Genomic DNA, 17,324 nt, shown 5'->3' on the forward strand with positions numbered 1-17,324 from the left:
ACTGACTAGAGTTTTTGTAAAATCATCAGACTCATCATTTCTTATAGTACAGAAGTGTTCCATTATGATCATATATTACATTAATTACTCAATTGAAAGACAGTCCTCCAGTATTTAGGGTTCTTTTCTTTTCCCCTAATCTTTGGAAAGAGATCTTTTAGTGGTACTGCTGGGTCAAAAAGTTTAAGCAGTTTAATAACTCTTTGGACATATTTGCAGGGTGTTTTTTTAAAAAATGATTAGATCAGTTTACAATTCTACCAACAGTGAATTACTGTCCCAATTTTTCCAGATCCCCATCAGAATGTGTTGCTTTCTCCTTCAAACATTTTAACCAATCTGGAAGTATAAAATAGTATCTCAAGGTTTTTTATTTAGCTTGCATTTTTCTAATCAACAATGTTTAGTACAATTTTTTCATATGATTATAAATTGTTTTCATTTATTCATCTGAAAACTCTTCCTCTCCTTGACCTTTTATAGATTGGGGAATGACTTGTATGCTTCTAAAGTTTAGAAAATTTCTTATGTATCTGAAATGTGGAAGCAGTAATTGATAAATTGTCTATAAATTGCCCCCCTATTTTCTTTTTTCCTTCTGATCTTGTCTACATTTGTTTTATTTATACAAGGACTTTCTTAATTTAATGTAATTGATGTTATGCTTTTTATATCTCATACTGCTTTCAATCTCTTGTTTATTCATAAATTATTCAACTATACCTAAGTCCACCTCTCTATCCATTTTGACCTTTACTTTCACTTGCGAAATACAATATTTGTATTTATTTGCTAGTGCAAATTGTAAAACCACTCTGTTCCACAGATCTGCTTTTCTAGTTTTTAAACAGTACCAGATAGTTTTGATAATTACAACTTGTGCTATAGTTTCAGATCTGGTACTGAGAAACCTCTGGGGTTTTTTTTATACTTTTGTATTAGATCTTTTGATATATTTGATTTTTTTGTTCTACTAAATGAATTATATTGTTCTATTGAGCTGAGTGGATCCAGAAGTTGAATAGACTTGTTGAGAAAGTGCAGTGCTTCTGGGGCAAACCACTTAAAGCAATGTTTAAGAAAAATAAAACAAAGGGGCAGAGGCTAAATTTTCCCCAGAGAATAAAAGGAGTCAGGGAGTCACATTCCCACATTTTCATCAAAGAAATGTCTGAGATTATCCTAAGACTGAAGAGGAATGATTATAAACAACAAATTTATTCACCTTGGTTGGAACATTTATTGACTAAGGCCAGACCCAACTGGGCTCCAAGTAAGATAAAAGTGAAGATAGTAAAAATCCCTGTAACCCATAGGAGGAGGGATCTGATCAAATCACTCACTCTATATCATACTACTGAGTTCCTGCAGCCTGTCTCCTTCACCAAGTGGAATGAGTATGAAATTTAGCTATGCTATCCCAATTGGGAATTTTGAGAGGAAACACCATAAGAGGGAAAAAGAAAAGATGGATAGCACTTTAAGAAAAATCAAAGAAGGTACCTTATGATAAGTAAATTTTATAGAAAAACAGGACTGTGGTTTAGGTGTGGTCTCAGATTAGGTCTTTTCTAACTTATGTCACTTGAAGAGATTCTCTTCTCTGCTAAAAAATTTGCTAAAATCTGATTCTTCTCTCACAAGATGATCAATATGGACCTATATTTAACTTGGTTACAAATGTAGAATCCAAATGATTGCTTTCTGTCAGGGAGAGGGGAGAGGGAAGGAAAGAAGAAAGAAAAAGGTAAATCTCAAAGTCTTGCAAAAAAAAACGATCGCAAAAACTATTATAGCTACTGGCTACTTGGGTTTGATTCTGCCTATGAGGAATCATTATTCAGACTGGGAAAGCATGGGTGGAAATAAAACAAAAATTTATTAAAAAGGCTACAAGACATAGGAAGGGCTAGAGAGAGAGAGAAAGAGAGAGATAAAAGACCAGCCAAGCAGCCTTGGCTGGGCTATGGTCAGAGAAGACTGAGCTGGCACTGAACTGGAGTCCAGCTCAGGTTTTTATGTCTTGCTTCTCATCCTGAGGGCAAAAGGTGAACTCCTTTCCCAAATACTAGGAATTAGGTAGAGGGTAAGGCCCAAGGAGATCAGGATATAAATTTTACATTAAACAATGATACTTTAAGAATGGGGAGGGTTCCCACGCAAGATTACAATTATTTCTGTTACAATCATAATTCTCTACTTCAAGTCAATTTACATCTCCCCAAATTCTTTGTTACATTCAAATTCTTTTCTTCTTCCCCAGCATCAACCCAAAAACATCTTCACCCAAGTTCTACATTCACAATTCTCTTTATATTTCCCCTGCATCACTATCATTGCATGTAGTTAGAAAAATAAATAAAACATATAAGAGAAAAAAATTACTTTGTCAATAACCAGATCAGATAATGAATTTAGTTCAAACCTTGTCTCTATTATTAATTGATTCAGTTATGATATTACCTAAATAAGAGGATGAGATCCTGGTATGACCAATCTTTGCATTTGCCTAATTATCCTCATGGCATTGTGATAAATTAAAGAACCTTAATTTGTATGAGAATATATAGCTAGTAACAGATGTTAAAGTTAAATATTTAGTTATCTGGAACATAGAAAGGACTAAGTTTCTACGTCAGTCATTTGGCTTAAATCTTATACCTACATTTTACTAGAATAATTCAGGTGTAAATTTGCCTATAAATATCTAATATGTGTTCATACTGATCACCTAACATGCTTATAGAAAAATTTGCCATAAATAATAGGAATATAATGGAAAGTGCTTCTTTCTTTTGATGTTAATTCTAGGCAAAAATTTTATAGCTGGCCAATTGCCTTGAATAAGGTTTAAAGTCAGTCAGGTGGAATATTTTGCATTCAAGAAATGCAATGGGGGGCAGCTAGGTGGCACAGTGGATAGAGCACCAGCCCTGGAATTAGGAGGACCTGAGTTCAAATCTGACCTCAGACACTTAATAATTGCCTAGCTGTGTGACCATGGGCAAGTCACTTAACCCTACTTATTAGCCAAAACAAAAAAACAAAAACAAAAACAAAAAGAAATGCAATGTTGAGGAAATTGAATCAGGAAGATCTTATTTTGGCTAATACAGAGAATCATTCTCTCAGTTTTCCCCATGAAAACCATACCTACATTGACATAATAGCATTCCTGGATGATCGTAGTCAGTCAGACTCAATATCATTTAACAATCCTAGAAAGTCTTAAATGGCAAATCCCAGGGGCAGCTAGGTAGCACAATGGATAGAGCACCAGGCCCGGAGTCAAGAGGGCCTGAGTTCAAAATCCGGTCTCAAACATGTAATAATTACCTGGCTGTGTGACCTTGGGCAAGTCACTTAACCTCATTGCCTTGCAAAAACTAAGAAAAAGAAAAAGGAAAAGGAAAAAATAGCATGTCCCAGTAATCAGATTCAGGTGCATTAAAGTCAAGGATCAAATATCCTAATAAAAATTATTGACTATAATCTCACATTGTAAAATAAAGAGATTTATCACAAAAAAAATCACAACTTATCTTGAAAATTTCTGTATTAAAAATGTCTTTAAATAATAGAAAGTTTCAAGATCTACTAGAGCAAAGCAAATTCCTAATCAATGCAAAATTCCTTATTACCACTTTCTTTAGTCAAAAGTTGTTTACAATAGAGAGATGGAAAAAAATGATATCTAATTAAATTAGCTTTATCACAATAAAAAAGTTTGCCAGGCATTTAAAAATCTTTTCAGTATCTTTTTCTGAACTTTGTCTTTAAATATCTCACTATAGATAAAAAAAATCACATTCTAGAATTTCAGATAATGATTACGTGATAGTTCACTTAAATCCCTAGAAAAAGCAAAACTCCGAAGTTTTATATATACATATTTATGTATATATAAAACTTAAAGCAAAAGTAATCTTTAAGTGTTGAGTTTGTTAAGATTAAGTTGCTTCAAAATGCATATAATATCCACAAATGATAGACAAAGAACTTTAGATGAAATAACTGTATATGTATGTATGTATGTATGTATTTGAAAATTCCACTTTCATTTTGTACAAGAATTCCTATTTACCCAGTAGGAATTCTACAACGCAGAAAACTCTTGCAAAAGGGTGATAAGAATGTATGATTAAGTGATTCTAAAAATACTTGTAGGTTTGTAAAGGAATTTTTACATAGTCTGTATAATTACTAATTTTCTTTTTAAATATACCTATGTAAGGGGCAGCCAGATGGCACAGTGAATAGAGCACTGGTCAGAGCACTGGCCCTGGAGTCAGGAGTACCTGATTTCAAATCCGACCTCAGACACTTAATAATTACCTAGCTGTGTGGCCTTGGGCAAGCCACTTTAACCCCGTTTACCTTGCAAAAAAAAAAAAAAAGAAAACTAAATAAATATATTTATGTAAAAACTTGATTAAAACAATTACTCCAAATAACTTAACAATTTCATAATTTTCAAAAGTGATAGTCAAATTATTTTAGGCAAAACTTTCTCATAAATATCAACAAAACTTGGAAGTTTATAATTTTCTTAAATTATCATACTGTAGAATATTATATAGCACATGATCAGCATTCATTCTCTTTTTTTAAAAAAAAAAGCTGTAGGAATCTTTTTTTTTTTTTTAGGTTTTTGCAAGGCAAATGGGGTTAAGTGGCTTGCCCAAGGCCACACAACTAGATAATTATTAAGTGTTTGAAACCGGATTTGAACCCAGGTACTCCTGACTCCAAGGCTGGTGCCTTATCCACTACACCACCTAGCCACCCCTGTATGATTCTTAATCTAACAATATGTAAATTATAAGAAAACTTGCTTTTCTAAAATTATAGTTGATGAATTTGTTTTGCTAAATTATACAATTTAAGAAAATTCAAAAATATGATAATATCATAAACAATGTTAGGCATTTAAAAATCTTGAAACAAACTCATTAATTGCCAATCAGGTCAACTTAATTTAGTTGAATGTCCAACCTTCCTTCCATGGTGTCATTCATCTTGTGAGGAAAATGGAGGTGCTTGGGTTCCACCAGAAGGTGAAGGGAGAATTGTTTGTTTACATTACAAAGACTGGGATTATTGACTATGGACAGGTACTTGAGTTAAGACAAAGGATTTGGCCTCAAATTGACTAAAACTGAGATTAGGTCAGATCTGCCCCACATAGTTCTGAGTTAATCTAGGATCTTTATCCTTCTCCTTTGTGCATAATCAAGTAGGAAACTGCTCTTGCTCATTAGTATAATGAGCAGGGTGGGGGAAATATATGGGGGCGAATGTATCAATTAGATTAGTGACCCTGGCCAATTATTGGCATGAAGGAGCAGGAACAAAGCCTTTCAAAGTGCATGTAACATCTAACATTTCCAGGATTATGTGCCCCTCTGCCCTTGAGAGAGTTGTGCCATTTATTAAGATGGCTTAACTAAAAAAAAATTTTTAATCACTCTGGACTAAGTATTCATGAGTCATTTATAAAAATTTCAACATTGGAATTATATATTGATCAAATCTAAAATTTACATATTAATTAAAAGAGATAATAAAAAAAGTTGGAATTCATATATTTGCTTTGTGTAAAAGCATTGTGTCAAGCACTTTACAACAATACTGTGATCCTTACAACACTTAGAAAAACAACAACAGCACTTAGAAGTGGGTTCTTTTATATCCTTTTATAGTACAGTAATCTGAGATAAACAGATACACACAACTAATAAATTTCTTAATACCAAATATTTTTCCATGTTTGATTGCAATTTACCATTAAGATAACTAATAAGGAGAGAACTGCCCTATCTAGAGATAGGAACTAGAAATAAAAGAGAGACTCACTCACCCCTCAGAGCTGGAATTTTAGTAGAATAGGTACTCCCCAAGTCATAGTGCTGTGGGGGAATAGTCAGATCTCCAGTTATTGAATCTATTCAAGTCATGATAGTAAAGTATCATCAAAAGAGTTTAGGTTTTTTTTTTTTTTGCAAGGCAAATGGGGTTAAGTGGCTTGTCCAAGGCCAAAAAGAGTTTAGGTTTAAGAAAGACAAACAGAATTATGCTGTATGTATGATTTTTCTCAAGCTGATGGCATGGATGTGGAGTGCAGTTCACAATAGAGATTCATTTGGAATAAGTTACACAGAATATAAACTCAAAAACTGCAAAACTGGTTGAAAATAGTCATGTTGTGGTTCAAACAGTAATGTCACCATTCCTCAGTTATGGTTTCCCAATTTCCCTATGAAGGGGGATTTTTTTTTAAAGATTTTATTTATTTTGAGTTTCACATTTTTCCCCCAATCTTACTTTCCTCCTCCCATCCCCCACAGAAGACAATTTGCCAGTCTTTACATTGTTTCCATGATGTACATTGTTCCAAATTGAATGTGATGAGAGAGAAATCATATCCTTAAGGAAGAAACATAAAGTATAAGAGATAGCAAGATTAGAAAATAAGATATCACTTTTTTTTTCTAAATTAAAGTTAATAGTCCTTGGTCTTTGTTCAAACTCTACAATTCTTTCTCTGGATACAGATGGTATTCTCCATCGCAGACAACCTCAAATTGTCCCTGATTGTTGCACTGATTGAATGAGCAAGTCCATCAAGGTTGATCATCACCCCCATGTTGCTGTTAGGTGTAGTGTTTTTCTGGTTCTGCTCATCTCACTCAGCATCAGTTCATGCAAATCCCTCCAGGCTTCCCTGAATTCCCATCCTTCCTGGTTTCTAATAGAACAATAGTTCTCCATGACATATATATATATATATATATATATATATATATATATATATATATATATATATATATACACCACAGTTTGCTAAGCCATTCCCCAATTGAAGGACATTTACTTCATTTCCAATTCTTTGCCACCACAAACAGGGTTGCTATGAATATTTTTGTACATGTGATGTTTTTGATGGGGGGGTTTTCACAGAAGATATGTATGATATACCTCAGGCTTCATGGAACAAGAAGGGGGGCAGGATGGAAAGTCCCCAGAGTTCTATTGTAATGGGTAGATTCAGAACATGAACCTCTTGTGGCTATGAAATACTCTTTGGAGACAAAGCCTTAAGTTAATGTTTAAGAAACACAAAATTATAGGGACAGAGGCTGATTCTTCCTCAGAGAGTGAAAAGGGGAATCAAGAGGTTACATTCTCTAAGAAAGAGAAGGTTATTTGGGAAAGGATGAAAGAAAAAGGAATTAAAAATTATGTACATGGTCACAGTTTCTTCAAAGAATAAGAATGTGTGGGCTCTGACACATTTTTTCTTTTTCTGACACTTTGTTCTTTTCCATGCAAAGATTTGAACAACATGGAATGATTTGGCAACATTGTTAGTGTTATAAAAACTTAATTTTAAAAAGCATATTCTGTCATCTTAGTGACAATGAATAGCAGCAAAATGTTCATATAATTTCTCAGGATAGTAAATTTGCAATCAAATTCTCAAAAGAAACATTAGTATTTGTGAGACTCTTAAGACTTTTACTCAAATATATGAAAAGAGAATTGATGATTTAAACATTGTACCCCACAGTCTTGATGATGGGAAAAGGATAACCATTTCAAAGATCAGGGTACTTTAAGTGAAAAATTCACGACTGATCCTGAAGATGTAAAATTTCAGTTTTGTTAATTCACAGGCCTGGAAAGTTCATACATTACAAGGCCACAAGCTGTTAACAGATTTAATTTGAAGAGACAGCAATAACAGAGTGAATAACAAACACTGACATAAGAATGCCTGAGGGAACTAAGGAATAGGAAGATACCTAAAAGAAATGATTGGGCTTAAACCCTCATGGGTACAGCTTGGTTCCATATTGTGTTTTGAGTCTGGGAAAAAAGTAGTCTCATTGAAAGAGAAAAAGAGAGAGAAAAAACTTGGATCAACATAGGTGCAATGAAGAAACAAAGAGGAAAGAAGGGAGAAGGAATCAATAGGGAACCCAGGAGAGGAAAAGAGAAGAAACGCTATGAGATTCCCTCACTAAGAGTGAGGGCCATGTTGTTCCAGCAGCATAGGCTTGAGCATTTGGTTCCAACTTGGAGAGAAAAAGAGTGGCAGCCTTGTAAGAATCCAAAGGAAAAATAGACTTTTGCCCTATGGATCTTTGCTTAAACGCATTTCAGTGGTATGTGGGACAAGGGTGGTATTTGGGCAGTGTTTTAGCTCCAGAGATTCTCCAATGCAATGCATATGCCACAGAGACAGTCCCCAAGGAATGACTAAGACATATTCATTGCACATAGGTGGAATTTTTCATACTAGTCTTCTCTTTCCAAAAGGGTGCTTCACTTTAATTTGTGAAACTACCAATTATCAATTAGATTTTCTAATTAAATCTGATTTACCTTTTGGTAGATTCCTGATTCACAGAAACTTTTTCCTTTTTTAAGAACTAGGAAAGAGTATTTAAAAGGTGAACTTTAATCCATTTTCCCTCAGATTTTTTTAGGAATATAAAAAGAATGAGAGAATTGTCCTGAAGGCTTAAAAAACTAGAAAGATTCATCACAATGCACAGAAAGATAAATTTTTCTGGCAATTTGCTTTCCTTTTAAGCTCCCTATAGTTATTTAAAGTTTCTATTGCCTCTAGTTTAAGGATCTGCTACAAATTTTAGCTGGAACACATTATTTAAGAAAGAGTCTAAAACAGAAAATACTGATTACACCAAATTACAAAGGTTTTATACAGATAAAACAAATATAGCCAAGATTAGAAGGTTAGCAGACAACTGGGAGAAAAATTTTATAGTCAGTTTCTCAGATAAAGATCTCATATCTCAATTATATAAAGAACTTTGTCAAATCTATAAGAATACAAGTGAGTCCACTTTACTTTCATAAGAATTGACTCAAGGAGGGAAAACCATATATACTCTATTGGGTATAAATATATAACTTAACCCACAATAAAGTTTGAGGGGAAGGAGGATAAGGATGAAGTGAGGGAATGGAAGACAAACTGAGGAAGGAAACAGTCACAAGAAAAACACTTTTGAGAAGGTGAAAGGAGAGAGAGAATAGAATGAATGGGGGGGACAAAGGGATATTCATTTAGCCAGTGGTGGGATTCAAATAAATTAGCAACCAGTTCTCTGCCATAATGACTGTTTTAAGTATACAAAAAATGCCAAAAGGTGGCTTAATATTTCATACATTTAATACACAAATAAGAACAATAAAAGTGGTACACAAAACTAGATTATGTTATATTACTGAAGTAATATCCTTATGGAGCAAAAGCAGTCAGTGTTGAAACATATGCAAATTTAAAACTCATTCTACCTATTATAACTCTTTTTTCTTCTATTTCCATGACTTCCATTGTGTACCAGCTTTCTATTGGTTTTACCATTCAGGGAAAACCAGCCTATTCATATTATCTCAGTGGAATTTCAGATTTAACACATAGTAGAAACAAGTGACAGCTTGTCGGACCCTGGTTGTTTGACATTTTATCTGTTTACATTTTATGCTTGTTTACTGAAGCAACAAAAATGTGGGAATTAAAAAACAATATTTCATCAAAGGTATAATGTCTTAAAATGAATAAATAAATATTAAAAGGATAAAGCATAGTTCTGTCAATTGTTTTTCACTTGAGGACAGAATGAACATTACTATGAATTCTTAGAAAACACATGTTAGAAAAGAGTAAAGATTGTAAATTTGTAATTTCCACATTGAACAGCTGCCCAGGTGCCCACCTCAGAGAGAACCCTGATTACAAGGGCCATCTTAACAATGTGTTCAGCAAACTCAATGTAAAATTGGTTATCAGTTCTGTCAAACCAGTGTGAATTGGCATTTAATGATAGGAACTGTAAAAAAAATTGAAGGAAATTTCTCTGATAAGAAACATCTCAAACAGAGAACAGAGTCAAATTTATAAGAATATATATTCTTATACATATTTTCCAATTGATGAATGATCAAAGGACATGAATAGTTTTTAGATGAGGTTATCAATGCTAGCTTTAGCCATATAAAAATATTCTAAGTCACTATTGATTGAAAAAATGCAAGTTAAAAAAATTCTGAGATAGCTAATAAAACAGAAAAGGACAATGACAAATGTTGGAAGGCATGTAGGGAAAAAGAGACATTAATACATTGTTGGTGGAATTGTGAATTGATATAACCATTCTGTAGACCAATTTGGAATTTTGCTTTTAAGGCTTATAAAACTGAGCATGCCCTTTGACCAATCAATGTCTCTCTCCTTGATCAATATACTAAAAAGAGATGAAAAACAAAAAGGAAAAGGAGCCATATGTACTAGGGTATTTGTGGCAGCTTTTTTTTCTGGTGGCGAGGGATTGGAAATTGAGTTTGCAAATGGATGATCAAATTGTTCATTGCAATTTTGATGGAATGGTATTCTGCTGTAAGATGATGAGTAGACCGCTCTGAGAAAATTGCTCTGAGCAAAACCTGGAAAGACTTAGATGAGCTGATGCAAAGTGAAATGTAATTAGTACAAAGTAATAGCTATATTGTAGGATGATAAGCTATGAAAGACTTAGCTTATCATACTACAATATTGCTATTATTTTGTACTCAGCACATTAAATTCCAAATGGATACCTAACTATAATATTAAAGATCACACCATAAGCAAATTAAAAGAGCAAGGAAGAAATTCTCTTAGACCTATGTATAGGAGAACATCTTGTGATCAAACAACTGATAGAGAAGAACACAGAAAATAAAATGCCCAATTTTGATTTTGTATAATGAAATGTTTTCACTCAAACAAAGCCATTGAAACAGTAAAGAAAAAATCTTTGAAACAAATATGTTTGATGTCATTGCTGTTCTGTTCTGTCCAAGTTGATCCCATTTGGGGTTTTCTTGGAAAAGATAGTAAAGTAGTATGTCCTTTCTTCTGCAAGATCATTTTACAGATGATGAAACTGAAGCAAATATAATTAAGTCATGTGAGAAGGGTCACAACTAGCAAATATCTGAGGCCAGCTTTGAACTTAGGTCTTCCAAACTCCGGGCATAGCATTCTATCTATTGTATCACCTAGTTGCTCTTAAAAGATCTTATTTCTAAGATATTTTATGAAGGAAACTTCTAAGAGTTACTTTATAAATGAAATCTGCTCAAAGGATATGAAAAATAATTTTTATTAGAATAGAACCAAACTATGAAAAATAATATGAAAAAATGAAATACACATCACTTAAGACTTGAGAAATGAAACATAAACAAACTATCAAAACCCATATGGAAAAAAGAAAATAACAGATAAAGAGAGGTTATGTGAAAATGGGTACATTAATGTCTGCAGGTAGAATGGTAAACTGATCCAACTATTCTGGAAAATAAACTGGAACTATGTACTAAAAGTCAGAATACCAGTATCAAGCATATAAATGTTCCAAAATTATCAAAAAGACTCAATCATATAAAGAAAAAAATCTAAAATGGTTCATGGGACTGATTTTTTTATTTTATTTTTATCTGTTTCCTATCACAATGTGATAATTATTGAAATCTTTTGCTTGGTTTCTATGTATAAATATCAAATTACTTGTTTTTTTCTTTGAGACGTGTGGGAAAGGAGGAAGGGAGATAATTTGGAAGTCAAAGTTTTAAAAATAAATGTTAAAAATTGTTTTAGAAGTAACTGGGAAAAATAAAATACTGCAAAAAAAAGTTATAATGAAAATAAAACAAAGAAAAAGAACAGAACCAATGAAAGTTTAAATTTTTCTCTAAATATATCAAGACTTCAGGAATTTTGATTGATTTGCCCATTTGGGTATTTACCACCTTTTGTTATTCTCAGAATCTTCTACTTCTTCTTTCAGTTTTTAGGAGAATATAGATATAAGCCTACTAAAAAAACAGACTAGAAAGGTTCACCACAACGATTGACCTTGATGAAAATAATCTACCTTTGTACCTTTATTTCTCTGTTCTGCTTATTTTTTTGCATATAGAAACTATGCTGCATATATTATCTCACTATCCTTTTCTTTCCATATAACTGGATACATCAAACAATATTTCTGGGTTATTAAAAGGTATAAAATGATATTACAGTCTTGGGCAGAATTTTTCAAACTTTCTTATTCAACTCTAAAGAAACATGACCATGACCAATAAGCCTGAGACTATTGACAGCTTCAGGCTAACAAGCTACCAAATACTGCAGCTGGAACCATATATTGAAAGCTAGAAAAGCCTTCAGCTGTCATCAAATCCAAATAAGAAAATGTCTGAGGTAGGATTTGAACTGACTCCAAGACCAATCCTCCATATGCTCTACTAGGATTGAGGCTACAGTGTATGAAATACAATGTAAGAAGTTTCTAGTGAAGATGATTATGTGAAATATTTTCTACTTGACCCCAATTTCCCTTAATAATATTAATAGGAAAAACGATTTGAAATGAAAATCCAATAAAATATGAGATGCCAGTATGCTCCTCCAACCATTCTAGGACAGAGCAAGAAGACAGCTGGAAGTCTGCAAAATTCTAATGGGGAGTTACACCAGGGTCCCCTAATCACTGTGATCTCAGGTAAATAGAGTCAGCATTATCTCTCATATACATTGTTGGAACAACTTATCAGTGACTGCTCAAGGATGACATTGAGGAGAAATACCTGGACAGAGCACATTATTTATTGGAACCTTAGGGAAACTTGAAAAAAAAAAGTGTAATCTCAGATAACTTCCTAGGGTTACAGAAGGATATGAAGCTAACTCCTGGTAGATGACTGCCCAAGAAAATATAAATGGGACACTTTTATAGCACTTTTAGATGGAAACAGAGTGTGTGGCCTGATCTCAGCTCTAGATACAGCTCATTTTCTCAGGGCAGAGTTGTGAAAGAGTGGAAGGCAAAGAGAGGATCTAGCTTCCGTATCTAAAACTGAGTGCTGAAGTAGTAGCAACATTAAAATACAGGAAACTATTGATTAGAGAAATGCAAATTAAAACAACTCTTAGTTACTACCTCACATCTATAAGATTGTCTATTAAGACAAAAAAAGGGAAAATGATAAATGTTAGAAGGGATGAGGGAAAATTGGAACTCCATTGCATTGTTGTTACTGTTGTGTTTTTATTTTGGAATCTCTTTTCTGTAATCTCAATTCCTATTTAGCCCTCTGGTTCCGGAACATCAGGGCAATCTACCTGCATTATTGAAAAATGCTATCCAGGTTTTCCTTTTGGTTCTGATTTCAGATTGTCCAATGAGTCTGATGTTGTCTCTCATAGATCTATTTTCCAAGTTAGTTGTTTTTTCCCATGAGGTATTTAACATTTTCTTCCATGTTTTCATTCTTCTGAATCTGTTGGATGAATTCTTGATATCTCATAGAGTCATTAGCTTCCACTTGCACGGTTCTAATTTTTAAAAAAGGTTTTATACCCAATTAACTTTTTACTTTCTTTTCCATTTGGCCAATTGTACTTTATAAGGAGTTGTTTTCAGTGGCTGTTTCTTATCTCCTTTTCCATTTGGGTAATTCTACTCTATAAGCAGTAGTTTTCTTCTTCCAGTTTTTTCTTTTATATCTCTTAAATGATTTTTAAATTCTTTTTTTAACTCTTCCATGAGTTCCTTCTGAGCTTGAGACCACTTCTCATTTTTCTTTTGAGTCTTTGCCATAGGTGTTTTGATATTGTTATCCTTTTCTGAGTTTTTTTCCTTGAACTTCCCTGTCACCATAACTTTCTATGGTCATATTAATTATTTGTATGGTTTTTGCTTTTTTTCCCTTTCTTTTAAATTTGAGCTCTGCTGCCAGTGTGGAAAGGGCACTGTATCAGGTTCCTTGTGCCAGTGAGTGCAAGCCCCTGGTTGTTTACCTGGAGTTGTACTGATGTGTCCCTGGGGACCATGGGGGGTTCTCATGTCTTGTGCTGTGCTGAGGTGGTACAGTGGGGAATGGCTTTAGTTTCTGGTGACTGTAGGGGTCTGGTGGCTTACCTGGTGCTGAACTGGGGTTTTAACGGTGGTATTGGGTGTGTGCTGAGGCCTGATGTGATGATGCTGCATTTCCTTGGGGCTAACCTGAAGCATTTTGAGGTCTGAATGTTGGAGGATGTCTGTTTGCCTGGGAATGTTTCAAAGCATATGGTGACTCTTGGAATCTGCCAGTTCTCCTGGCTATGCTAGCAGGTGGAGACTCCTGGCATTGGCTTTTGCCTTCTCCACCACACTGGGGCTCAGCATCTCCCTCTGGTTTGCTGAAGTGGGGTTTGCATCTGGTTTGCTGGCATGTTCCCCGTTCTTGTTGTTCTCCCTGTTCCCACTAAACCAGAGTGACAAAGATCTATTAATAGGTTCATCTCCTTGCTGATTCAGCTATTCTAGTATTGGTTCTGGGCTGCTATTTTATGACTGTTTGAATGTAAATAAGGGAGGGTTGCAATGGCTTATTGCTTATGCTACAATTTTGGTTTTCAGAAGTAGAATCTATTGGTGCTGTTGCCAATTAATCCAGCATTTCTAGAAATCAGTTTGGAACTATGCTCAAAGAACAATAAAACAATGCACTCCCTTTGATACAATAACCACTTCTAAGGTCTATATCCCAAAGAGATAAAATAAAAGAGGTCAGGGGAAGACCATTTATACAAAATATTTATAGTAGCTCTGTTTTTGGTGCCTGAGAACTGGAAATTGAGGGGATGCCTATCAACTGAAGAATGTCTTAATAAGTCATGGTATATGGGTACAATGAAATGCTATTCTGCTAAAAAAATGATGAGTAGGATGATTTTGGAAAAACCTGGAAACTGATTTAGAGTGAAGTGCACATAACCAAGAGAACATTGTACATAGTAACAGTAATACTGCATTATGAGCAGCTGTGAATGTCTTGGCAATCGCCAATAATATAATGATCCATGAAAATCCCAAAGGCCTCATGATGAAAAATGCAATCCACCTCTAGAGAAAAAAAACTAATGTCCTCTGAATACAGACCAAAGTATAATATTTTCCATTTGTATATTTGTTCATTTCCTCTTTCATAATTTCCTTCCCTTCCTTCCTTCCTTAAGCCCTCCCTCCCTCCCTTTGTTCCTTCTACAAAATAACTAATAAGGAAATCTTTTATATTATTGCACATATATAACCTATAGTTAGATTGCTTACCATCTTAGGGAGGAGGAAGAACAATGAGATAGGGAGGAATAGAATATGGAACTCAAAACTTAAAAAAGCAAGCAAACTAAAGTTAATGTTAAAGTTGTTTTTGCATGTAATTGGGGGAAAATAAAAAAAAAATATTTTAAAAGAGACTGCAGGATAGACAGAACAAGGGTTCAGCACCCCATTTGAAAGAATATAAGGGGACAGAGTTCATCTTGGCACATCGTTTCAATTCAGGAACTGAAGCTAGAGAAATAAGTAAATGGAGGAATACTTCAAGTTATAATGAAGTAGCTTGTATCTTCCATCTTGCAGTAGGCCTTCAGGTTTTCCATTAAAAACACTTAGTTTTTATAATATGAAAATTATGCACAGTATGACATTTTAACCTTTACTTTTCATAGTATTTCATTCTTACACCATTTTAAAAGACAGCTATTAACATTTAAAAAAATCTTTCAGAAACCAAATGTTCTAACATGCAGAATTCCAATTATGCTGTGTAAAAGGGTTATCAACTGTTCTATAAGAATACTTTGAAGTGTCTGGTATTAAAGCAAGAGCTAAAATGTCAGTTGCACATAGACAATAAATTAAGGTTTATAAAACTTTGTAAGATTTATTTAATATTACAATTTTGACCTTTAGAATGTCATCCCCATAGCTTGCTTACATTTTCTCTTCTCTTCCTTTCATTATCTTTGTAATCTTACTCTAACATTAAATAAAGCTTGCACTGCAAGTTACTCAAAGTTATATAAACTGTTCTTGCAATATAGTAGATTTCCTTTCCTTCAGCTCCTGCTCCTACTCAAAATAATAGAATTATGTGTAACATTGTACTTTCTTCATTAAATTTAGGTATGAGCTCATTACTGAAATTCTCAATCTGTCCTTTGAACAATGCCACCTAGCCTCATTTTTAGAAAAAATCTGATACAAGTGTCCTTGGACAAATTTTCAAAATTCAATTTGCTAGGGATATACAAGGAAACCTAGGGCAATTCAGAAGGAAACCACAAACAGGAATAATGGTTCACCTTTATAACACTTACAGATCTCGATTAAATCACTTTTGTTAGAGAAAAAAGCAAAACAATTTTGTACTCATATTGTTGAGGGGAAGAATCAGAGAATCATTTGTTTCAGAATGGGTTATAAGACTAAGGGTGCATACTAAGAATAACTCATATATATTTCTATACATACATACATACATACATATATATATACACAAAAATAAATCCTTACTTCCCTATTTTTTGTTTTCATCTTTAAGATTAACAGTCATTTGTTTTCTTCCATTTCCTCTCAGAAAATTAAAACAAAATTCTTACAAAAATATTTGTGGTTAAACAAAGTAAGTTTGTATTCCTGATGCCAAAATATATGCCTCACTTTTTTTTATTTTGGCTTCATTACCTTTCTATTATGTGACAAATTAGTCCCCTGGAATTGTGGGTAAGGTCTTGTATTGATCGAATTTTTAGTCTTCAAATTGTTCATATTTACAATATTGTTTTAATTATGCAAATTGTTCCCTTTATTTTACTTATTTCAATCTGCATCAATTCATAGATGTATTCTGAGATTTCTATAAACACATCTTTTGTTACTTTTTATGGCATATTACATTGCAACATTATAATATTTCTTTATGTTCACATTCTATCATTTAGCTGGCCATTTCCCAAAAGATAGATGTCAACTTAGTCTCCTGTTATTTGCCATTACATGAACTGCTCTAGATTTTTTTTTTGCATGTGTACTGGGTCTTTTTGACCTGTTTTTTGAAAACTTATACTTTTGGTAATGGTATTCTGACTTTAGTGCATAGTTCTAACTTGTTTTCCAGAATAATTGAATCAGTTTAGGGTTCTGCCAGCAGTCATTAATGTCCTTATTTTCACTTCTCTATACTTGCTATTTTCTTTTTTTTTTTTTTGTAAAATTACCAATCGTATGGGTTTGAAGGGGAACTCCAGAATCACTTTAATTTGAATTTCTCTATTACCACTGATTCAGAGTATTTTTACCATATGAGTTTTGATAGTTCATGTTATGTTTCTTTTCTCAAGTTCTAAGTAATTTGTAGTATTTCATTTTCATGTCACTTTACATAGCTTAATTCTATTCTCATAAAACTACTTGTTC

At 33.5% G+C, this 17,324-nt stretch overlaps 1 pseudogene; it reads right to left on the reverse strand.

The window, feature by feature from the left end:
- Positions 1-14,945, reverse strand: part of LOC141498948 (U1 small nuclear ribonucleoprotein A pseudogene) — a 128,626-nt pseudogene extending 113,681 nt beyond the window's left edge.
- Positions 14,946-17,324: the final 2,379 nt, after the last annotated feature.

Source organism: Macrotis lagotis, chromosome X (genome assembly GCF_037893015.1).
Source record: "Macrotis lagotis isolate mMagLag1 chromosome X, bilby.v1.9.chrom.fasta, whole genome shotgun sequence".
Taxonomy (NCBI): domain Eukaryota; kingdom Metazoa; phylum Chordata; class Mammalia; order Peramelemorphia; family Peramelidae; genus Macrotis; species Macrotis lagotis.